General features: G+C 42.8%; 1 protein-coding gene and 1 long non-coding RNA gene across 6 annotated transcripts in view; one reads left to right on the plus strand and one right to left on the minus strand.

Annotated features, from left to right (window-relative positions):
- The window catches only part of LOC138288561 (uncharacterized), a 104,476-nt gene extending 87,062 nt beyond the window's left edge, over nucleotides 1–17,414 (plus strand). Inside the window, exon 3 of the long non-coding RNA XR_011202458.1 lies at nucleotides 17,280–17,414. This is a non-coding gene — a long non-coding RNA (uncharacterized lncRNA). The remainder of the gene's footprint in view (nucleotides 1–17,279) is intronic.
- GRIP1 (glutamate receptor interacting protein 1) overlaps nucleotides 1–25,979 on the minus strand; it is a 1,044,357-nt gene that overhangs the window by 787,657 nt on the left and 230,721 nt on the right. The window lies entirely within an intron of this gene.

The raw sequence follows: 25,979 nt of genomic DNA on the forward strand, positions 1-25,979 counted from the left end.
AATTATAAGCAGAGCACTTAACGCAAATCGATATCGCGCCCAGTTCTGCAGCGGGGCATGCATGACATTTCGACGCAATAACTCCAGCATCTGGAAAATTGATAACGGGTGTTTTTAAAACGAGGCAATCTCGTTCGCACTCTTTAGAAAAATGCCTTCTATGAAGTTAAAATTCCAGGAAAATGCCATCGCCCCTACCAAAATGGAAAAAAATAGCCGATTTCATGTAGTACTGCAGCGAAAAACGACGTATGTTAGATCCTTTGTAGAGCAGTGCTCAGCTCGCAGGTTGCTTCATGACTTCATTCTTGGCATCTCTTTTCTCAAAGACAGCTGCAGCCCACTTTATTTCCAAGTGAGATTTGATTTATCAGTAAATGCAACAGTGATCAGGAGTGTAACCTGGTGCTTGTGAGATTAAACGACCTGCAATTTAAAGAATTCTGTAGCACTGTAAGATCCTAATACTGTAGGCAAGTGAACCCTGGGCATTAATTAGAAATAGTCTGGTAGTAGCTACCACCAGGAATCCTTACATCCTCAGGTTGCATGGTTTACGTAGGAACAGTACATTACGTAACAAAATGGTTAATACCTATAGGAGTAGTTTTGTGGCTTGAAGCATTTTCTGCATTCACATGCTATATATTGTTCCACCATCTAGTAGTCGGGTCCAGATTTGTCTTCTTTCCTTTTTTTTCTTCTACCTGGCCTTATTGATCACCATTTTGTGGTATGTCATCGTCCTGTGGCAGCAGACATATGCTCCGGTAGTCCCTGTGCATGGTTGCCATCTTTCAGATTCATTTTTCTCTGTTGGCGACTTTGGCTATTCCTTAGTTTTACTGTTTGTCTTATATGTATTCCATCCAGCCCTCGTCTGTAAATCACCTCATTTCTGGGGAGGTGAGGAGAGTCACACATGAATACAGATAATTGTGCAAGCCACAGAAGTACTCTTACAATAAGTAATCATTTCATTTTGCAATGTGAATCTTTTCTGGATTCACATCTTATGTATTCATTTTGCAGCAGTATTCCCCCTCTGTGGAAGGTTGGGTTTAAATGAGTTTATAAATGCAAACAGGTGTTTTAGTGCCTTCTGTCCCACTTGCTCTTCTCTGTTGTCTTGAATGTCCACACAATAGTGTTTTGTGAAAGTATGTATGAATGAACATGCGGCTAGCATGCAGATGTCTTTACCAGCAATAAATGCCAGTGTCACTCATTTTTTCCTTGTTGAGTGAGCTATTGTTTTCTCTTCCAGTGCAACTCCTGCTTCCTTATAGAATGTTTGAATTGTTCTCAATATCCATCATTGTACAAAAGCCCCCATGGGTAGGGGTGAGCTCTCTTTGCTACTGCAAAGAAAAATAACTGGCTCCCTTTCCTGTTTTTTGTTTGTTTCCTGAATGAATTACATGATTGCCTTCCTAATGTCTACAATGTGTAGGACCTTTTCCATCTGCGCTTTGTTTGTTATTAAAACGCTGATAGTTGTATAGCTTGGTTGATGAGGAAGTGCAAAATAACATTTGGGAGGAACTGCTGGTTTGTCCTCATGATCAATCTGTCCTTCTGTATTTGCAAGTACGATTCTTGTGTTGTGAGTGCTTGTATTTTGCTGACCCTGAGCAGTGAAGCGATGGCTAGTAAGAAATCTGTCTTGAGTGCTAAGTCTTGGTTATATGGAATGCTTTGACCTCCCTCAAATTTAGCCACACCCCCCAGGATTGTCTTTTCTTTCTCTGGGACTTGGAATGATTTCTCTAGGTTCAATGACAATCACATTCTGTGCAGTTTCCATTACAGTCTGTATGCTCCTTTGGCACTGTGAGTGAGCTCGTCTTTACCAGTAAATCTTTTAGGTTGGGGTACACATGTATTCACTTCCTTTTCAAATATGTTACTACCACTGCAAGAAATTTTGTAAAGACTCTGGGTGTCGACTTTATCCCAAACGGTAGTATTCTTAATTAAAAATTTGCTTAGTTCATGCTGAAACTGAGGAATTTCCTGTGCTTACTGCTCAGTGACCTTGGAGTCTGTGGCCCCCATGAGTCTCCTTTTCTCAGGGGTGGGACGACCTCCTGCAGTGCGAACATCTTGAACGTCCGGGACTTTTTAAACCTGTTCAAGATCTAGAAGTCCAGAATAGGCATCTGTGTTCGATACCGTTTTGGTACCTAAAAGTAAATATAATACAGCCCTTGGTTGATTTTTCTTTGGCATCCTTTCCATTGGTTGCTTCAGTAGTAACCATGTCTTATGATGTTTAATAGCCACCTGTCAGAAATGATGGGACTCCACATGGAGGAAGCCTCCTAATCTGCCCTCCACTGGAGTTGTTTGTTCTGGGGCTTTCATTTGGCAGTTGCTTTGACATGGACCCTGCATCCTTTGGGGCCTATCCTCTCTCCTGGCTCAAAAGGGCTATTATGGCAACATGAGGTACTGCCATTGAGGGCAGAGGGGGCATGGACTGCACACTAGTCTGTGCCGTGAATGTTGATTGGGAGGCTCTACGCTGGAAGCCTCCTCTTCCTGTGACTCTCAAGACTGGTGCAGACCCTCTCCTGACAGACCAACAACACTGTAGGGCCCCCATGTGCTTCACCATGTCATAGTCCTTTTTGATTTGCTGCTAAGCCAAAGAGATGTTTCCGGGCATATTTATGACTGATGACTGCACCACCTGCTTGAATCGTGATACCAGAGACAAGCTCGTCACACCAGAGCCAAGCAGGGATTCTCTTGGTGGACCCTATACACACACCTGCCTTTTTGCTGTATCAGCAGCATCGAGCACCACTTTTAGAGAGGTATTAGCTAGAAGTATGACCTTTTGGACCACCATTTGTACTAATCTTTGTATTGCCACATCACCGCTTCCATTTCTTCCCACTGCTGGTGGCTGTGGCAATTCAAGAGTACATCTGAATTTGCTATCCTCCTGCGCTCTCCATCCTTTGCCCCGCCACCTCCACCCTCTTACTTTTCTTTGCATGGGGCAGACCAGTTTGCATCTTGACACTAGGCCTCTTCCTCGGTGTGGCCACAATGACAAAGTCTGTGACCGCATTACCCTTACTGCGTGTGGGGTTTTGGGAGTGTCTGTGTTTCTTTTCCACCTTCGGAGTCACTGCTTTGGAGGAGACCTGCTCTCTGAAATGTCCATCCCTTGATCCAGGACGCTAGAGACCACAGAATGATATTGATTCTTTTTTATTAGGGCATCTGTGGCTCCAGCAAGAAACACGACCCCCTTTGCTTTCTTCCAAGTATATCCAGTATGCGAGTGCTGCCCTCTTGATGTGTGTATTCTAGGCTGTAATATCTTTAAAGGGAAGACCTTGAGGCGTATGAGCCTATATCCTCTTCGGGCGAATAAGTATCCAGATGTTGCCAGTCCACTTCTGTGGTCCTGAGATACTGGAAGAATCCCTGTTTAGAATGCTCCTCCTCCTGCTAGAGAAGTTCTTCCTCTTTTTCCTGAGGCTCTGATGCTGGCACAACCACCAGCCTGACTTGTTGCTCTTCCTACCAATTACCTTCTTCAGTGCTTGCTGGGATTTGAAATCCCTTCAATGATTCATCAGTATTTCTCTTCTTTTGCAGGAGTGTTACCATTTCATCTTCAAGCTGGCATGTCTTCCTCTGAGCCATGAGCGCTCTTTGCTCAGTGTCATGAGTCAAATGCGATTTCCTATTCAGAATCAGGAGCATCTGGCTATTTCAAATCTTTTTCCCTTCACTGAATTTTATTGCTTGAACTGCTATCTGCGGCTTGCCACCAACAGTGTCCTTGTGTTTGTAGTCACTGAGCTATTCTTGCTTTCACCTTCCTTCACTTGTCAAGGGTTATGGCATCGAGGTGTTTTTTTAGTCCAAGGGCAGTGTCTTTCTATGAAGTTACCTACGAGCACCTTTTGTGTTACCCTTCTTCGGTGTCTTCTGCAGTTTTTCCTTTTTAACTTTGATGACACCCCCCTTGACATCACACCCTCTGCATCATCCCACCTCAGTGCCCTTGAGGTTTTCATCCTAATCACTTGATAGGCCAAGGTCCCTGAGGAAAGGTTGATTTTTGAAAATGCAAAAAATACATCAAACAGAATTATAGGAGTGAAGAGGCAACAAATGGATGACCTAAAATAGGCAAGGCCTGAGAGATGATAAATCATGTCTTCCCCATCTAAAAAACATCTACCAGCGCAAGAAATATTCAATTATTGTATCACAAGTGCATCTCAAATCTTAAAGCACCAATTTTAGCTGTACTCTCAAATCAAAGTTTATTATGGTTCCATAATTCTGCTTATAACTATCCATGTTTAAGAGCTTTGGTGTTGACTCCAAGACTATTGCTGGTTTCTCACAGTGCCTGTCTGTGGGTCAAACTATGCAAGTAGCCACCTCTGATAGCATCACAGTATAGTAGTGATTACTCATTCAGGGGCTGATTGTGTCATAGCTCTTTTTTTTCCGACGGTGGATGGGGAACAGCACAGACGATGGGAAGGTGGAGGGGTGGAAGGGAATAAGCAATGTGACAATGGGGGGGGGGAAGGTGGAGAAAAAAAAAGCAAAACTAAAGATTGAGAGGTGGGAGACATAAAATGAATATTGTGGTAGAGGCTGCGGATGGGCTGCGCACCTTTAAAAGAAAAAGTAATCGCAAATGTCTGACACAGTACTGTAAAAATAACCAGGAGTCCAGATTCCAGTGTCAGGGTGCTGGACTCGGTCCATGTACAGCAAGCTGCAAAAAGCAAGAACAGAGTGTATTGCAGTAAGTTTTGGGCATGGCTAACTGTTGGGAAAAAAAGTGCTGTGACGCAGCTAGTCCGGGCACATCATATCACTTTTTTTTTCTTTTTAGGTGAGGTGGTGAATGGCAAGGGTTAAAGGGCATACAGATAATGAGAGGAAGAGTGGGATGGAATGGACAACAGGACGGGGGAAAACGTGCTATGATGCATCAAGCGCTGGCCACATCAAACTTCTTTTTTATTCTTATGGTATGTGGGATGCTGGAAAGGCACATGGAATGGAAGTATTGGGGGTATGGGGAAATATGCAACACAGACAAAGGGAGGCTGAGTGGTGGGAGCAAAAAAGAAACACGAACAATGGCGGTGAGAGGGAAAAGGCAAAGCAGACAATGGAAGGCTGGAGGTTGGGAAGAAAGACGCAACATGGACAACAAGAGTGTCGGGGAGAGTGAGGAAAGAAGTAACATGGACAAGCGGGGCGGGAGGGAAAACACAACACACTGGTAACAAGAAAAAAGAAACGAAAATAGTACCTCAATCCCAGCAGTGGAAGGAGACAAATCTAGATGAAGCAATATGTACTTGGCCCATGCTCCACATGAAATGGAGGAAGTGAAGCCAACATGTACTGGCCAATTGAGAGGCAGCAAATAAAAGTGACTGTGAAGCCAGTGAATGATAAGGACCGTGGGGACTCAAATCCATTTGTACAAAATAATACCTCCCCTAAGCGGGTGCATGGAAGTCCTAAAAATAAATGTAAATGACAACAGACCAATGTGTGAAGCATCTATCTATCTGTCTGTCTATCTATCTAGCTACATACATGTATAATCTCTCTCTCTCTCTCTCTCTCTCTCTCTCGCTCTCTCTCTCTCTATATATATATATACATATATATATATAGTGCTGGTCGCCACTAGGTAGTTATAGTTAGGACCATGTTTCCATAGAAAAAGCGTTTTTTGACTTGCCTATATCTTTGGCACTGTTTGATAAATCTTCACACAATTTTCCAACAAAAAAGTGTTGCAATGATTCTTGTTGTGCACGGAAAGTTTCAGGGTGATCCATCAAGTGGGGGCAGAGAAAAAGTGGGGGGTGAAAAAAGCTGTGTTTCCCATGTTAATTCCCATAGGACCTTTAGATACATCTACAGCCTAAACTGCTAGACGGAATTATACCAAATTTGGGAGAAAGCTAGCTTTTGGTACGAAGTTCACACTTTCACTTATTTGGTGAAAATCCATTTATTAGTTTTGAGATATTAAAAAGGAAATAAACTTGTATATCTCTGGCCACAATGACTTTGCAAATATTCCACGAATAATTCATGAAATTAATTAATATTTCACAAATACGCATTTGGCTGACCGCAACCTGACTAGAAAGTTGCAGCTACCATTTTATTTCATGGGACATGGTCTCCGGAGGTGAAAATCCAAATTGAAAGTAGCATAGGGGTCTGGGTAAAGGTACCCGGACCCCAGGGGTTTGATATAGGTGTGTGTTAGGGGCAAATTATTGGTTTTAAAATAATTGTGCATTACTGTGTGCAATATTCGTGAAAATTCTCAAATTTTTCAGAATTATTCGTGAATATTTAAAAAATTTAATGAAAAACCACAGACTTATTCATACACTAATTCATTCACTCATACATGTACTCAAAGACTCATGCGCCCAGTCACACACCCACTCAGACTCACACACCTACTTTCAGACCCACTCAAACACTCACGCACCCACTCACTCACAGATCCACTAACAGAGACAGGCCCCGTGGCCAACCTGCGCTGCCCACGGCCAAAGGACATGTGTGGTGCGGGGTTAGGTGGTATTAAGGGCATGGCTGCAAGGCTATACATAAAAAATAATAGAAATTCACTAAAAAAACAAGTTACAGGGACGTTATAGTTAGGAAATAGAATTTAAAAAAAAACATTTTAATGCACTGAAAAAAAAAGGTTACAGGGACGTTATAGTTAGGCTCACATTTTAAACATACAAAACCTTAGAAATTTGCTAGTTAGAGTTATCTCAACTAACTATAACGCTTGTCCTAAGGTAACTATAACTCGCACCCTCACCATGCACTGGTAATTACCCAAAAATTAAGGCACTGATGACATCTTTGATAACATCATTGATAATATCAATGTAGTGTTTGCAATAACACTTTTGATGAAAAAACTGTGCATGGCGGGGGCGTGAGTTATAGTTAGTTGAGATACCTTTAACTATAACTAACAAGTTTCTAAGGTTTTGTACGTTTAAAATGTGAGCCTAACTATAACGACCCAGTAACCACTTTTTTTCCAGTGAATATATATATATATATATATATAGATATATATATATATATATATATATATATATATATATGAACTGTAGTTACTTATCCTAAAATTGACTATATTAGATAATCAGGCGTATGCACTACAATAGCTCCACACAGGAATGTTCTTTCTGTTGAAATTGGTGAGCAGCTGGAAGAACAGCAGTTCACATTTCTATTTGGCTAACTCAGATTGCCAAGGTAAGAACATGTACCATTGTGTGGCTATGTACATCTACATGCATGTGTTGTCTATTAAAAATGGTGTTGGAAAGCGGTATTATTTGTTCACTAGGGCTGAGTTAATTTTACTTGTAATAAATCAACAGCAGCCCTCCACCCCATCCTCTGTTTGAGAATAGCATTGGTCCCTGTGAAAGGAATGAAGGCAGTGAATGACTGTTTTCCACATTGTGGGTGGGTAGACCTCGGGGCACAGGATACACAGTTACTCATTTGCTACTCTTCTTCCTCTTATCCATCTGACTGCAGTAGGAGGATGGTTGGCGATGGGTGATTGAGTATTCAATTCAATTGAATAAATCTTCATTCAATCTTTTAAAAAGACCATAAAAGTAAAGAAAAACAATACAAAACAGTTTCATAAAATTTAAATACATAATTAAAATTAGAACGGACTAGACAAGTCATCATATATTAAATATGGTCTTACTAAAAACTAATATAAAATGCAACTGCCAGGTATTGTCATTAACAGCTGTTAAAAAAAAAAAAAACACCCTAGAAAACACTTAAGATCAGCTACCCCTCCAGGGATTTCTTGCTGCAGATTCCCAATGTGCTTAAAATAGAGAAAAAAGAATTGTCTATGAAATTTACAGAAGAAAGTAAAATGCAGCAGCGACTGTATGATAGGATAGCTAAGAAATCACATACAAAATGCTTCTGTAGAACACCATCAATTCTTTGGGAAAGAGCCACCTCTCTAAAACGGGACTTAATCTGCCTTTTATCAGATTTACAGATGGATTTTGGTGTGAAAACCAGAACTACAAGACCTATATCAGCAAGGGACCTGTTAATATAGCTGAGCCATGGAATGGAGATGCCCCTGTCCTGATTAAGTCAACCACGCAAGACCTCCTCATCGAAAACAGCATTGGTATTAGTGATGAGTAAAGAACCGGATGATGTGCTTTATTTAATACAATTGGATGTAAAATACTGTCCAGAGCACCTTTGAAGGGTTCTACCAGCATTTCACACTCATTTTAAAAGTGACAATTTGCAAAGTGAGAGTGAAAAGCTGATTCCAACCTGTATTTTGTAAAAGATCATTACTTTTCTCCTATGACTATCCACATGATCCCTTTGACGGTTCTTAACCTGTGGTCTAAGCCCCACCGGGGATCAACGAAGCCTACTCAGAGGGTCCATGACTGCTTAGAAAATTACATAAAATTAACAAATTAATAGTGTGTATATTTAGTTCTAGTAATGATTAAATGGGGGACTACAGAAGTCAAAAAGATAGGAACCGCTGCTTTAGACTAAAGTACTTTAAAGCAAGCTTAGTTAGGACTATTACTGCCATGTCAGAGCTGAGGACCCTCATTAAAGCTCTAGAAAGGCTGAGAGCTATGTGGGAGGCAGATTCACGCGAAAGGTGGGGGGCGTTGAGAGGGGCATGGGACATTTGCCTATTATGCTTGCGGCTGGTCTGCTGAGCTATGTATTTGCATGTAACGAGCTGTTTATTATGTATTCACCTTGCCAAATGTATGACTCCTAATGAAACTTGTTTTGGTGGATGTGTTAAATAAATAACATGTAGCGTAGCTCGTTCAAGCTAAATTTCGTAAACGCATATATTTAATTAGGAACGCATAAATATACAGCACTCGTCCATGTTTGGTAGTGCAAGGGACCCACAAACACTAAGGGCCATATGTACTAAAGCATTTTCCCATGGACACAGAATGGGCAAAATCATTTGGTACATCTGGCCCTAAGCCACATGTACCCTTCATGCCTTCACTCGGGTCTGCTATGCAGCGCAGCCTCAGGCCAAGCTGTGCACCAAAGTCACATGTATACGCCCACTTTTGTTTAGCTACCGGGCCTATTTTAGCCCCTACTGCGACCTTGGGAAAGGGTATTCACCAAAGGCCACTTTCAACCAGTCAGCAACTGGACAGCTGTCTGCCGCCTCATTATGAGCAGACAAAATGTGTGGAAAAAAGTTCCAAGAAAAAAATAACGTTATTTGTTAAAGTATTTTTGCACTTTCTCTAGTTTCCGCCCTGTATCATCCGACTTATTTTCTTTTACTCTGTCATTTACTTGGATGTCCAGAAAAAAAATTACCAGGAGAAGAAGTGACATCATATAACCTTTGACCCCCCCTCATGACAACACAGTGTTGACCCAATGTCCCTCTCAACATCATTGTATTTGCTTTTCATGACAGAAGGGAAGGGCAGAGAGTGGAAAGGACTCAGAGACCAGTGGCCTTCTGGTCTAGTCACCACCGACCTTATGACCCCTGAGACCACTGTTAGCAAAGACAGTGCCAGGGGTTCAACTGACAAACTGATAAACATTTGGAGAGTGCATTGTTGCTCCGAAGGTGTCCTGTCACTGGCATAGAGGCTACTATGCTAAGAACTCAACCGTATTAACATGCACAGTCTTTAAATGTAAAAGAAAGACTGCCGAGGCCCAAATTCCCTCTGAGAAGCCTGACCGGTGCAATTAAAAGGGGCTTTTACTCATCCGCTCCTGGACACTAACATTCCTCGGCTCATCGCATGCCCCCTTAGAACTGGAATATTGCCCATGTGATGCGTTTTGCCTATTATGAATGAGGGGTGTGCCACACCCGAAGAACAGCACTCTTGTTAGCTAGAAAATGCAGCCGGAACGTGGTGTCATGTTTTCTATCGCGAAGTTGCTGCGCCATCTAAAGGTTGTAGACAGAATAGCGACAGAAAGCTGTGGCAAGTGGAAACACCCAGCAAACGTGCACAAGCAGCCAGTCTGCAACACACCAGCGCTCTCGAGAGACGAATACTGTAATACTCCAGCTCGTTTCGCTCGCTCGGCTGCCACAACACAGTACTTTAAGGCACTAATCGAGATATATCTGAAAAGCCCAGGGCCGGCATTTGCGTTGCTGATGGTGCTTAGTGCGAAATTCTTTTTCGTCGCCCTCTCCATCTTCACGGTTCCATTACTACTCCTGCAATGGTGCTAGAGATGGGCGAGCAAGGACATTAACAACAACAAAAATCCGAGCCCAGGGACTGTTCTGGCTGCAAGAGCCCCAGCACGAGTCGAGCCCAGCAACATGTTTGGAATCTAAATCGTGCAGGAAATGTCAGGTTAAGATAAGATAAACAAAGTTTTTAAAAAGGGGACTCCCTTTTTAACGTTAGTACATTCGGTTATGTCATTAGATTGCGTTTGTTTTATTAAAAGAAATAGTATCTACATATGAATTTAGAAACAATCATAAACCACCTCCCCATGATGATGCTTTTATTACACTAAGATCAGGGCACAAGTCCTAAAAAACAGAAGTGTGGGGGCTAACACAGTTAAGCGATACGCAAGTGACATCACTGCACGTGACATTGCATGTGACACATCATGAAACATGCAGATAACAGATTTTTAGGTCGCAGCCTACCAAATGGAGCAGCTTGTCTGGTTTGCTAAAGATATCTTGAGGACTTTCAGAAAGTTGATCTGGGAATGCATTCCAGACTGTTGGTTACCATTGACTTGTGGTTTGTAACTTCCATTTTCTGGCTTTCTGTTTGCTGATTTTATTTGCTTTCAGCTGTTCAGTGTGATCAAAACACATCAATACACCAGGGGATGACATTTGGAGACATTATCATTTGTGTGCTGTAAAACTGTATTTCGGTGCAAATGTAATGATCATTTCAGTTAAAAATGTTTTGTCTGTAATGGCAGTGCGCTACCGCACCATGCATATACCACAGTATGCCACTCCACTCTACACCATGCCCTTCCCCCCTATGCAACACCACACATTTCTATGACACTCTAGGACATGCTACTCCACTCCCCTGCACTCTGACATGCTACATCACACCACACGAGTCCATGCCACTTCAATATTGCCACTCACTCCACGACGCAGCATGACACTCCACACACCCCACGCCACTCTACCCCACGCCAATCAGTCCCACTCCATCCACTCCAATGTACCCCAGTCTTCCCTATCCCCACTGCACTTCGCTACAATCTATCCCAGTCTACTCCACTTAAATCTACCCCACTTCACTTAACCCAGCCTCCCCTCCATTCCAATCTACTCCACCCCAATTTACTCACCCCTCTGCACCCCAGTCTCCTCCAGTCTGCCCCATGCTAAATCAATCTACCCAACTCCAGTACAATCTACCCCACCCCACTCTACCCCAGTCCAATTTACCTTGTTCCACTCTGAGTACTCCACTCCAAACTCCACAGCAATCTATCCAACTCCTCTCCAAGTTACCCCACTCAACCATAACTACCCCACTCCAATCTACTACATTCTACCCCACCCGCTGCAATCTGCCACACTCCACTTCACCCCTCTCCAATCTAATCTACCTCACTCCACTCTAATCTACCCAGCTCCCATCTACCACACTCCACTCAAACTCACCCCAGTCCAATCTAAACCACTCCACCTTACTCCAATGTACACCACCCACTCCATTCCAATCTACCCAACTCCAATTTTTCCCTCTTCAATCTACCCCACTCCAATCTACCCCATATACTCCACTTTAATCTTCCCTACTCTACCCAAGTGTACACCACTCAACCCCAATCACCCTACTCCACCGTAATATACCCCACCCCACTCTATCCCACACCACTCTAACCCTCACCAATCTACCCCACTCCACTCTAATCTACCATACTCACCTCCAATCTAGCCCATTATAAACTACCTGACTCCAATCACCCCTCTTCAATCTACCCCACTCCAATCTGCCCAGTACATTTCAATGTACCCTACACTAATCCAGACTAACCCACTCTACACCTCCCCAAACTGTCTCACTTCACTCCAATTTCTACTCTACTCCATTCTATTCAACTCCTCTATCCCAATCCATCCCACTCCAAACTAGCCCAATCTACACCCCTCCAGTCCACCCAATCTACCCTCTCCACCCTACCACACCCCATTCCAATCTACCCAATATACCCCACTCCGCTTCACTTCAATCTACCAAATGCTATACAAATCTACCCCACTCCAGTCCAATCAAACCCACTTCTCTCCAATCCACTGCACTTCATCCCACTCCAATCAATCCTTCCCCAGTCTGCCTCACTCCAATCTACCCAATTCAACCTGCCCCACTCCAATCAATCCCACTCTAACCCAGTCTACCCCACTCCAATCTACCACACCCCATCCCAATCTACCCCACACCACTCTATCCAAATCCACTCCAATCTACTCCACTCCGATCTATCCCACTCCAATTATCCATCTTCAATCTATCCCACTCCATTCCAATCTACCCTACTCTAATCCACCCAGTCTACACCACTTCACCCTAACCAACCCTACTCCACTCCAATCTACCCAACTCCACTCTTCTCCAATCTATCTCAATCAACTCTACCTAAATCCACCACACTCCATTCCACTCTACCCCATTCCACTTCACTCCAATCTACCACAAGCTACCCAAACCTACCCCACTCCAATCCAATCTAACCGACTCCTTCCCAATCCACCCACTCCATTCCACTTCAATCTACCCTACTCAACTCCACTGCAAACTACCCTACTTCAATCTACCCCATCCAATCCACTCCATTCCAGTCTGCCCCAGTGCACTGTACCCGAACCCAATTTATCCCACTCATATCTACCCCACCTCATTCCAATTTATCCCACTCCACTCTATTCAACTATGTTCAAATCGCCCCCACTCCAATCTACCTGAATCTACCCCTCTCCAAACCACCCTATTCCTATCTACCTCACTCCAAAGTACCCCATTACACACCAATCTACCGTGCTTCACTCCAATCTACTCTACCATAATCCACTCAATCTTTTCCAATCCAATCTATCCCACTCCAATCAACCCCACTCCATCATAATTTACCTCACCCTGCTCCAATCTTCTCCTCTCCATTCCTATATACACCATTCCACTCCAATCTACCCCATTCCAGTCTAACCCACTCCACTCCAATTTACCCCAATATATCTCACTCTTCCCCAATCTATCCCACTCCAGTCTACTCCACTGCAAATTAACTCCACTCCAATCTACCACACTTCACCCCCATCTACCCTAATTCAAACTACCCCACTCTAATACACACAAATCTACTCTACTCCAATCTACCCCACCCTACAGCAATCTACCCTACTCCACACTACCGTCATATAACCCGTCCACCCCACTCCAAACTACCTCAATATACTCCCACTTCATTCCAGTCTACCATACTATAATACACCCAATCTACCCAACTCCACTCACGTCTACCCCACTCCACGCCAATCTACCCCAGTCTACTACACCCCATTCTTCCCAAATCTACCCTAATCTTCTCTACCTCACTCCACTCTACCCCACTCTAATCTACCCCAAAGTAATACACTCCAAACTACCCCTCTCCACCCTAATCTACCAACTTCAATGTAGCCCCTCAAATCTACCACACTAATTTACCCAACCCCAATCTACCCCACTCTACTGTATTCCAATCTATGCTACTCCATTCCACCCCAATCTACCCCACCTACACTCTATGGCAATCTACCCCACTCTAGGATACCCAAATCTATCCCATTCCACTGTACCCCAATTTACCCCACTCCAAGCCTCTAACGTTTAGCCATGCTGAACAGCAGGCACACTGGTGTACATAATGGCTAAAACATATTGCCAAAGTCACTAGCTCTCGCATAGGCGAGACCTATTGGCTTTGCCAATGCTTGTTATTGTATATAGAGAGGTAAGTGGGTCACTGCTTTTAACACAAAGATCATTTTGTTACTAGCAGTTGCATTACAACCCTTATAATGAAGCACAGTGAGCTATGAAGGACATGTGGCTCCTACACTTTCTAATTCTCCTTGAATTATGTAACATACCCTGTACATTGATTTACAAACTTATATGATTTATTGTCAATGTAATGTGTATGGGTGATTTAAAAAGGCTCTGATACCCTGCACTGGGATGAGTAACACTATAAAATAATTAACATAGTGGTATTTAAACTGTTGGCTTGTGTAAATACTGGGATAGACCAACACACCTGACATTCTTACAGTGCATGCAAATCTTGCATACAGGAGTTAACAAAGTCAGAAGTGTGCCTCTCTTAAGTATGTGTATAGTGCTAACAAGCTGTGTGCCTTTGCTTCCCCTCCTCTGTATTTGCATCGAGGTGCTAGGCTCCAGATAACTCCCAGCCAAGTTACTCAAGCAAAAGGAAGCATGGTGGCCCCTTAAATTAAGCTTTTATTATGGGCACGGCTGAAGTCTCAGATGACAGCAGACAGTATGCAGGCTCTGCTCAATGTGTCTCAATGTTTCAAAATTATCCTGGGATGAGTTCAGCATACCTTACAGTGGAGTCCATCTTTTTGGCAGGGTGGATGGCTTCCACCTTGTGAAAAAAGTGGGTGGACATCATCCACCCACGTGTACCCCCGACTTCTGCCCTGACTAAGATGCATGTCTAGCATCTTGTGCCCTATGTTGCTCAGGCTGTTATTACAGATGAAACAGTGTTATAGTCCATTACCCCATAAAGAAGAGAGGATTTTGTCTGTCCTGAAATTGTGTAGTTACAGGTGCTCTCACACAGGATTATTCAGAAGAGACAGCACAGTGAATCACATTAATTGCTTAGAATCATACATGTTTAAAGTAAGGAACTTGGAATTGATTACAAGCATACATGTATCCTAACTTTACATCGTGCAATTCCAGCCACTAAGCGTTTTTCTCCAATTTCTCTGTAAAGATTAGTGGTTTGTGGCTCTCTTTTTTAGCGCCTGTAGTCGATGAATACTTTCAGGTCACATATTCACTCAGAAGGTACTGGAGCACTTTACACGTGCACTAGTTATATTACACAGTGATCTGCCCATAATCAGAGAATGTTGAGCAAACACAGACACTTGAACCTGGTTCCGCAGTCCCAAAGGCAGCAGCTCAGACCCAAACACCACATTCCCTGCCTCTTTCTTGAGTAGTTGGAGTATATTAAGACATTATCAGTGGCCGCAGAGCTGAACCACCTACAACTGGACACCATGTCGCCTAAGAAGAGTCTAATGTGGCAAAGAGCCAATGGAGATGGGCGTGGCTTGACTCCGTAACGGGATGGCCGCTTTTTACTGAGACTACATCGTAGTCACAAAAGAAGGATGGACAGATGCACACATACGTCTGCATGTCAATGGAAACAACCTGAACTGAGTCAGGGAACTGCCACTGAACGTAGGTGCATTGCAAGGGTAATACCTTGCTAAATTAAGCACTTTTCGCCACAAGGTTGGCGGGTGCACTAGCAATGCTACTGTTTCTCTTAATTTCTACCGCTAAATGTTATTATCTACCTCAATAAGGCTGCATTTCCCGGAGCAGGGGTTAGGCTCGATACATGCTTTTTCTCAGTGGTTTGCATGATAACATTTATGACATGAGTTGGAGTGCTGAAAGGATTTTGTGATGCCATTTTCTTATGCTTGTTATTCATCAGTGGTGACGTTTTTGCTTCTATCTCCTCATTAAGTTTTCACTAAAGCCTCTATATTAAAACAACTGTGATACCAGTTAAAGTGTCTACCTAATATTGTTTCTAATAACTTTTCACTAGCTGTTTTGGCAGCCTTCCAGAGGCCATCTGCGTTAACTCTGCCATAGTTCAGTCACTGTTGGTCTAATCATAATTTGGCAGTGTTCAGTACGTTGCAGTGGTGTTTTTCATTATATATATGCTGATAACTTCATGTAAGGGAAGGACCAGGATTCTCAAATTGTATGGTCCTACTTCATCGGTGGTTACGCTTGCTACTAAAGTTGTTACCTCTAATTCCCTTTCTGTGCTAGAGAATATGAAAGAGAATATGGATAACATTCACAATTTATCTGCGTCTTCCTCTAATTTATCCAGTGCAACATCCTCTCCTGCTGCTCAGATGTCCTCCAAACTTCCTTCAACGTCTACTGTCTCTGCCACCAAAAGAGTTAAAAAAGATCCTCTCTCCCCCATCAAATCTACCACAGCAATATCAATGGAACTCCTTCTTGAGAAGATTAGAGCTCTTAAGCCTCATATGGAAGACACCAACAAATAGCTTCAGCTTTTAGATGACAAATGGCCTTATATAGAGAACAGAGTAAGTCAGATGGAACAGAGGGTTGAGTCTCTTGAGGATTCGGTGTAGGCTGTCAAAAGTATTGCAGGCTTAAGTGAGATCTTTAAAAAAGCATGCTGAGGACTTGTAGGACTGTAACAGAAAGAATAATTTACATATTTATGGTCTGTTTGAAGGAGTGCAAGGTTCGGACCCAACATCGATCTTCAAATCATTTCTTCCGGAGATCCTGAAATTTCCTGCCTCACCTTCTTTGAATATACAACGTGCACATAGAGTTGGTCATCCCTCTTGCAATGGCTCAACTTCGCAGAAACCTTGAGGAGTTATCATCTACTTCCTAGAAAATCTCAATCTTTTTAGAGTCATTAAGGCAGCCAAAGCTAAGGGTTGCATTTCATGGTTTGGATCTACCTTGGTTTTTGCACAAGGCTTGGCAAAAACTGCAGCTGATATATAGAAGAAATTTTTTGATATGCGTCCAACTATTCACTCACTAAATGCCAGATTTGGTCTTTTTCACCCTTGCCTATTCAAAGTAACTAATAACAATAAGAGTACTACTTATGAGGAACCGTCTCTGCTCCAGAAATGCTTTGATAGCTGCAGAGGAGTGACGATGAATACATCTAATTGTAGTGTTCCCGATCTTTCTAAATCAAATATTTTTCTTGCACCCTTGGTATGAAATTTCAAATTGTTATTTTTCCAGTTCCTGTCAGTTATGTAATCTGATAATGGTCTGTTTTTAATTACACTTTTTTTTCAATTTGTTATTGACATGTTTTACCGTTCCATTCCCTAGACATGTTCCATGTGTCCAGAAGAATTCAGTGAAGTCTATTATGTGGTCCTGTCCTTCCTATTGTGTCAACTGCTTCGAGTTTCAGTAGCGTCATCCCCCTTATGTGGCTTCTCCACCCTCAAATATTTGCTTGTTATATAGGTATGTTATCTTTGTTCTTTTTTGTACCCTAGTTGTTATCCTTCTTTTACCTTTTTCTGTCCTTGCTTTTTCCTTTTTTCTCCACTCTTATGTTTTCTTCTTCTGACTACTTACAAATGATTAATTATAGGATATTCTTCTTCTCCTTTTCAATTGTTGCTTGCTGTAACTATTAATGTCTTATTGCAATGTTTTACTTCTTGCTTATTCACTAATTAATCTACATCAAATGCTAATAACCTTTATCATTCAAACTTAAAAAAAGAGAGTCAATGGAGCCAGACTGGTAATGTCAAGTGACCTAGTTTGCAGAAGAGGATTGCACTGCCATGTATTTAGGAAATTTTTAATATACATAGTTTACTTTTAGTAAGGGTCAAAACAACATTGAGCACATCAAGGGTAACTATGATGTGATTAAACAATAAAGAAAGTTGCGCGAAGCTTGTTAGTGTTGGGGCCAATGCTCTGGAATGCCCTAGGCCCCCACCTCAGAGCTGAACCTAAATACCTTTGGATAAGGAAACACCTCAAAACTGGGGTCTTTAAGCCTTTCCAAGAACAGTGCCCGGAACCCTGCCAAGTTTCCCAGGTCAAGGTTTTTTCTTTGAATTCTGAGTCATGGTGTCATGTCTATGTCACTACAAAAAAGGACTATAAGTCCCAGAATTTAAAGGAAAAAAGTTGACTGGAGCAGCAAATCATGCCTCGACCTGGAAAACTTGGCAGCCATGCTCTGATGATTTAAGAATGTTGGGTAAGTCACCCACCCGCTCTCTCACTGGACTACTTAGGACCCAAAAATTACTTCTACTGTACTATATATAAATATAATCATATGTTGCTTTGCTATCTGTAAACCCAGCCTCCGAATGTATTATAAGATGGCAACCAGCTCTTTATAAACCAACAAAATAAAGAGCAGTGCTTATGAACCAGTTTCAGCAGTGTAACCAGACAGGTTAAAGCCCTTCTCTCCCAAGTATCACACACTGGATTATGTTCTGTTGTTGAGATTCATCTTAGCTCACAACTACTAATATTCATTTACATTTTCTCTGCCATGATTTTATATTTTATCATAAAATTTTTAAATATCTTTAATCAATTTCTGTGTAATGGAGATTTACATAAAATATTCCAGTCACATGACCACACGGGGATCAGAGTTGGAATATTCAACTTGGAAACAAAGGAAGACAGAAGAAAGCAGCATATACTGCCACAAGAAAACACATTATCAGTTATTTTCGATGCAGTACGACTGGTGATGTCATCATGCAGACACTTTCACATGATGCTGCATTTGTTTACTTAGTACTATGGTTATGATAGAAAATACACCACTAGTTCAAATACTTATGCAAGGAAAACAAGTAGACAGCCTTAGTTTAATAAAAATTGTCTAACATTCTTCAAATCAGGTGACATAGGGCTAAATTAGGACTCTGGCGGTCCGAGGACCGCCAGATTCACGGTGATGGTCGGACCGCCGCACTCCAGGCAGTCCGACCGACACATTACAACCCTGGTGGACAGACGGGCCACGGGACCAACGTCAACTCCAGGAACATGGTTCCCAATGGCTAGACAGCGGTTTGAGTTGTGCTCAGCCATGGCTGCGCTGAACGCAGTGCTGCCGTGCTGATCACAACTCAGATTTCCACCAGCCTTTCCATGGTGGTCACCCCGCTATGGAAAGTATGGCGAAAAGTTAGTGCCGGAGGCAACAGGGGGGGATCCTGCACTGCCCATGCTACCAGCATGGGCAGTGCAGGGCCCCCTGCCAAGCACCATCAGAATGCACACCGTGTGCTTTGCTGCTGGGCTGACCTACGGGAACGTCGTAACACAATGTTCTCGCTGGTCAGCCTAGCAGGAACATTGTAATACGACTGGGGACCGTGTCGGTGGCGTCCTCCTCGCAGCATTGACGGTCCTGTGGTGGGACCACCAATGTCGTAATGAGCCTCACATTCTTGATCCGTTTTATTGCTTTTTATTTCTTGCCCGGTTGGCATTTTGGTGACCCGGTTGTTAATAGGATCCAACAAAGTCTCACAAGTGTCCCCTCCATTACCCTTTATATAAAGGCACATTTAAAATACTAATTCTAGCTCACTTCATATATAGGACCAGCATTAGAACGCTCTTCTGTAACAGTCACCCTTGCTGCTGTAAACCTTAGCATGAAAACTTCGATTTATACCTTCACAGACTACAAGATGTAGACTCTTACTAAAGTCCAAGTTAAGATAACGAGAATAAAGCATCCCTTACGAGATAACCCTACTGGGACCCCTGTGGAGTTCTGAACAGGTCCAACAGACTTCGCAGTTTTGGAAAAGCATCACTCTCCTCGAGAAATAAAAGGTTATCCTATCTGGCCAACCACCAGCTGAGTTAGGTCTCCCAAAAGTCTTGGCTGTGTCCTGAAAACAAAACTTGTAACAGAGGGATGCAAGAAGGATGCTGAAGGCAAGGTCTCTCCTGTGGGATGGCCTTGTGTCCATGTAAGACTCAGAATGAGGGTCAAACCCACATGTGCTGCCTCTGCCCGGTCTGCTTCCAAGCTTCTGTACACCTTGAGGCGAGTACATTTCTAATGCACGCATTGCAAAAATAAAGACAAGCAATATTAAAAAGAACAGCTTGATGTGGACAAAAGGCTGAAACTGATAGTATGTGGCAGGTTAGGTTAATGGGAAGATAAACGGAGAACAAAATTCAACTTTATCCTTAGAGTGAATCGGAACATTTATGTGTTGTGAATGATAAAAGCACATATTGCATTTCTGTGACAGACTGCACAGTGAATGGAATTTCACAATTTGTGCGATTGCTACAAATTTGTTAATGGACAATGGAGAGAGTAGGCACGCAGCGCAGTGGTTTTGTATATGTAAACTAAAACACATCAACCTGATGAATGTCCAGATTGGTTAAGTATGGGGCCCTTTAAAAACTGAATTCGAACGTCTGTCTGGACATCACTGGACCACAACACACCCCCTCTTGATACTAAACTATCCGCAGCTCTATCGTGGATTCCTGTTCATTTAGCTAAACCTTAAACACATTTATTTGTCCGTCTCAGTACCTTAGTGTCGTGCGGATTTAAATCGTTTCAAATCAATTTGGCGTCAGACGATGGTTCAGTACAACGCTCAATAAAACACTCAATGTCTTCCAATAGTTCAGTGCTTCTTCCGAAACACTAGTTGTTGTATTTGTTGGTCAATCCTGCCACCCAGTGGTCATATTGTTATATATTTCACATTATATCATTCTTGGTTAGCGCTATTCAAAAATACAGTCTTCAACCACTTTAAGCTGACGTCTCAAACAACTAGGCAGTGCAGGCATGGTCAAAAAAATGATATTGCCTTTCTTGATTATTTTCACCTGTCAGAAAGCGTAAAGTATATATCCTTTAAATATTTGAGAGCATATTTGAGAATCGGCTATGCTACTCGAATATACTACAGGGTGTTGCTAGACTTAGCATGACAGATGAATGGGCTGCAAATACTTTACATATTGCCCTTAATTAAGCCTGTCTGCTCTCTACCATAGCTACCTGGGGGTTGAGCTTACGTTAATGTAGATTTTCCTAGTAATTTATGAAGGAAAGTCTTAATTCTATTGAACACACGGAGGCAGTATTATGTTTTCTAATCTTGCTTTAATCCAACAGCAGCAGTCGAGATCAAACAAACTAACCACAAATCCCACGAGGCTATGCAAAAGTAGCCAACTGGGAGAAGAAACACAGAGTAGGTAATGACCAATAGAATAGCAGACCTATGTAAAATGCCTAACTTGACTGTGAACAGTCCTCTTTTCTTGTGGGAGAGGTCAAAAAGAAATATTAAACAAAGGCAAAATAAAAAGTACAATAGAAATTGCTAAGAAAAGGCAAACACATCTTGGCAAGTCTATAAAGGTTGGTCCCAACAGCAGGAAAGGAGATGTACAATTGAGTTGTCCAGACGAGACTTGAGTTAAAGAAAAGCACATTGTGGATTCATGACTGGAAGATGGAGCCTAAGGTGGAAGATGTTAGGGTGGGAAATGGAGAAACAGTTAAGGGCATGTTGAGGTGGGATAATACTTGCCTCTGTGTCTTTAATAAAATTAAGTCTTTCCCTCATAAATTACTAGGAAAATCTACATTTTATGGCAAGACCGGAGACTCCTAATATGCTTATTTTAAAGCATATTAATCACCACAGAAGAAGAAGTTTGAACGAGTTGACAATAGAAAGTGCAAAAAATAGAACTGTTAGGCCAATCAGCTGATCTCAGAATATCCTCCAGAAGGGAGCCAGCCCAAAAAGCTTTGGATGCCATGGCTTCTCTGGCCGAGTAGGCGCCTAAGAAGGAAGTATCAATACCCTCAAGGGACATAACCCACTTAACCCAGCAAGCAAGAGTAGGGGAAGAAACAGGTTTGTGGGGTTAGCTGAAGGAAATGAGAAGCTGAGTATCAGAGGAGGTACTGAGATCAATCGTATGATGTTCAGAAACTTTGAGACGCTATGCAACACAAAGGTTGGGGTGATCAGGAAAATATGGATAAAATACAGAGGTTAAGTTAGTCTTTGTATGTTTGTGGATAGTAAAGAGAACACCTGTAGGAGTAAATTGCCGAGAGATAATATCCAATGCTCTAACATCTGACAGACATTTAATGGAAATAAGGTACAATAACATGGTAAATTTAGCTGATAACGTCTTCAGAGATTCATTATCAGGCTATCACAGAAACAAATTTAAAACAACATTCACATGAAATACATAATTTTACTCCCTATAGTAGACGACAAACGAGCAAATGTACTCCTGCTGGTCTCCCATTGATGTGAGGATGGTTAATAGAAATAGCAGATCTGAAAAGATTTACGGTACAATAAGTTTTTCCATTACTGTCCTCTGCTTCAAAAAAAGTTAACAATATACATTGTGGGCCTCATTATGAATTTGGTGGGTGACGCAGGCCGCCTGCCAAACTCATACCACCACTAGACCGCCATTGCGGTCTATACCCCGCCAGCCCTATTTTGAGTCTCCAGCTGGGCCGGCGGGTGGAAACAGTGTTTCTGCCCGCAGGCCCAGCGGGACACAGGGCTGTAACACTGCAGCTGGCTCGTAATCGAGCAAGCTGCAATTTGGCAGTGCGGCAGGTGCAGCAGCTTCAGTCGCACATTCCACTGTCGGTAATTCGAGCAGTGGAATGCACAACAGGGCTGTGCATGGGGGCCCCTGCACTGCCTATGCCAAGTGCATGCCCCACGACACCCCCATTCCGCCAGCCCAGGAGGGAATCAGAGACCCCAATGTCATCTTTGTCATGTTCAGAATCAATGTCACCCATGTCATCATCTGTGTCAGTAATATGGGAAATTAGAATAGAAGATGACATCAACTTGATATTCTTTGTTTTTGCTGTACATTTAGATGCGGCCAAAGTAACCTTATTAGTAGAATTATTATTATTCCCCTCCTTGTAAGGGGATCTATGTGGAGCCGCATCCACTGCTGAGTGCGAGGTAGACTCAGTGCCCACCAGCGCAATATTAACTTTTGACGTGACTTTGAGAGATGGCATAGGATAACCCACATCACTTTGCCCATTCTGCTTTTCCCCGCAGAATGGCCCTGAAATGTCTTTTACATAGGTTTAAAGACTGAATTCTTAATTTTTTTGGTCACTTTGTACGTTGAGGCTGCAACAGCCTGTTCCACGGAAGACTGAATAAAGTTGTTGAAACTCTCATTAATAATGGCTTGTTCCTCATCCTCATAATGTACGAGAGGAGAGCTATTTATTTCCATGACCAAATCAAAAGTGACTGTAAATCAGCAAAAAAGATGTTAATACAATGAGAGAACCAAGTTCCCTGCGATGGGGGGGCAAATGGGTGTGTTTAAACGAGAGGTAAATGCTGCTGTGTGGAAAAACGGGCAGTGATAAGGAAGCAAACCAGTCGAGAACGAGGCCCCGTCTGAGGGAGGAGAAATACCGTCTCAGAAGCTGTCGGTCAGGACGCGGAACAACGGACCTCACCACAGTGGTATCAAACAAACTGCAAAGGTAGCAGGTGAAAGCTGCCAGCAGAAATAAAGGCTGAAAGGCAAAAACACCTTAATGCGAAATGCGACTCTGACTGCACTGCCAAAATTGTGGACACAGGCAGAGTTGTGCAGAGCGCGAGGAGAGAGGCATTTTCAGGCAACTGTGCAACGTGCCGACTGGGAATAAAAATGAGAAAGCAAAACCATAACAAGCACCATGAATATATACCCACAACAAGACAATAACATCAATAATTATTATAGCAGACCAGATTTAGAAAGGAAAAAAGGAAGTATAATACTTATCTTGACTGCAAGCAGCAAGAAAAGAGAACTGTTCACAGTAAAATTAGGTATTATTCATCGGTCTGTTACACTATTGGTCACCACCTACTATACATTTCTTCTCCCCATTGGCTACTTTTGCATAGCCTCATGGGATTTGTAGTTTTGTTTGCTTTATCTGGACTGTTGCTGTTGGATTAAAGCAACATTAGACAACATAATAGGAGCCACCGGTCTTGCCATAAAATGTAGTGACTTTAAGGGTTCACCCTAACAAGGGTTGTGATTTTTCATTGAGCTGGGTAGACACCCGTACAAATTAATAATCCAATTTCTTACATAAGGGTTCAGTGGTGGATCCAGGACTTGTGTTTTTCACTAAGTTAAAGTTAAAAATCCTATTTTAAAATGACATAAAAAATTGACTTTGTGATGTTTATATTATCTTTTTTATTTTTCATTGGTCATTTTTGATCTTTCCTAAATTAATTCCTTCAATCACTTTTTGCACCTTTGATTTTTGAAAGAACAGAAAATGAATCTGTGCTGCACTGAGAGCCTCAGCATGGCACAGCTGAAGAAGGTGTTGTTAGAGGATAGAGTGCTAAGGCTGTGCAGACTCCAAGGAGGACGACTGCCACGGAGCATGGGCAGACATAAGCATGCTGAAGTCCAACCCACAGGGACAAGTTGGTGAGGAAGAAGAGAAGGAGGAGGAAGGAAACAAAACTGACACCAAAGAGGCCCTACAGCCAGAAAATGATGAGCCCACAGGAGCTAGATCACCTGCAGTGTCGAGAGCAGGGAGCAGTGTCCTCTTGTAGTTTGACCCAATCAGAGCTGGAGGACAGGCAGAGAGGGTGTTGAACCTAAAACTGGCTACTCTAGCCTTTGAGGAAAAGAAGGCTGCAGCAGAGATGGCCCAGGAGGAGAAGAAGCAAGCTCTGGAAGAAAAGAAATACTGCTGGCCCATGAGAGAAGCCAGAGAGAGCTGGATCTGGAGGCCAATAGATCTTCTGAGTCCAGTGATGATGGTGGGGCAGCTGTGAAGTGCCTAAGAGAGGTAAAGGAGTCCACATTACCAAGGACCTGATGCCTATCAATGTGGTGGAGGATGACATAGATAAATGGGGTGCAGCATATGAGGTGGTTCTACATCTACGTAAAGTCCCAGAGGAGGACTTGGCGGTGGGGCAAGTCTGTAGAAGCACATACCAGTTGCTGAGAGGGAAGCCATATGGCCTTAGAGGAAGCTAACTAGATGAGATATGCCCTCAGAAGTAAAATCTTATTACAAAGTTTGGTTTAACTCTAGAGAAGCTCTGTCTGAATTCCATCAATATCCAGAAGCAGACACCAGTCGTTTTGATTTTCTGGATTTTTCTGGTAAGACACTGGCTGGTTGGGTGAAGGCACTAAAGTGAATGATTATAATGAGCCACATAGTTTGTTTATGAAGGAGCACATTCTAAGTAACTGATTTACAGAACTGCACCCGCACTCCCTAGATGCCAACCTTACTGTCACCAGAGAAACTGGGAACAAGACTGACTCTTGGATAAGCACCAGTGTGTCCAAAAAGGGTTCTGGGAGTGACCCCAGGAAGGGTGGTTCAGGTTCCCCTCAGCAGAGAAAGGGAAAAGACCAGGATAAATCAGAGAAGTTCCACAAACAGCCCCAAAAGAGCTTGAAGGGAAAGGATACCCAAAGTCATTCAGGACACAAGGGGGCAGTTCTGATGGGGGAACACCCAGGGCTTCCTTTCTTCTGCCCAAGTGTTATGACTGTCTCCAATCAGGGCACAAATGGGGGGGGGGACTCAATGCCTGTCCCAGGCAACCACCCACAAGTGGGCACTCCACAGGAATGGCCAATGTTGCCTTAGGGGGTGATTATCCATAGGAGGAGAGGGAAGAGTATACTCTAGAGTTGCTTAGAAGGGAAGTGGACCCAGAAGGTAAGCTTGTAATCTCTGAGGGTTAACTGGTGATACCAGAGGGTGGGAACTGTCATATCTAGGAGGTCATCTTGAATGGGGTCCTATCACTGCTCTGCAGGATACCTGTGTCAACCAGACTATGGCGGTAGCCAGGCTGGGTTCCCCAGGACAGATATATAGGGTAACCCAGGCCCATTACATGACTTATTCTGCCCCATATGGTCCTGGTACCCTTAGAAAGGGAGGGGCACAGGCTC

This window comes from Pleurodeles waltl, chromosome 4_1, assembly GCF_031143425.1.
Source record: "Pleurodeles waltl isolate 20211129_DDA chromosome 4_1, aPleWal1.hap1.20221129, whole genome shotgun sequence".
Classification (NCBI taxonomy): domain Eukaryota; kingdom Metazoa; phylum Chordata; class Amphibia; order Caudata; family Salamandridae; genus Pleurodeles; species Pleurodeles waltl.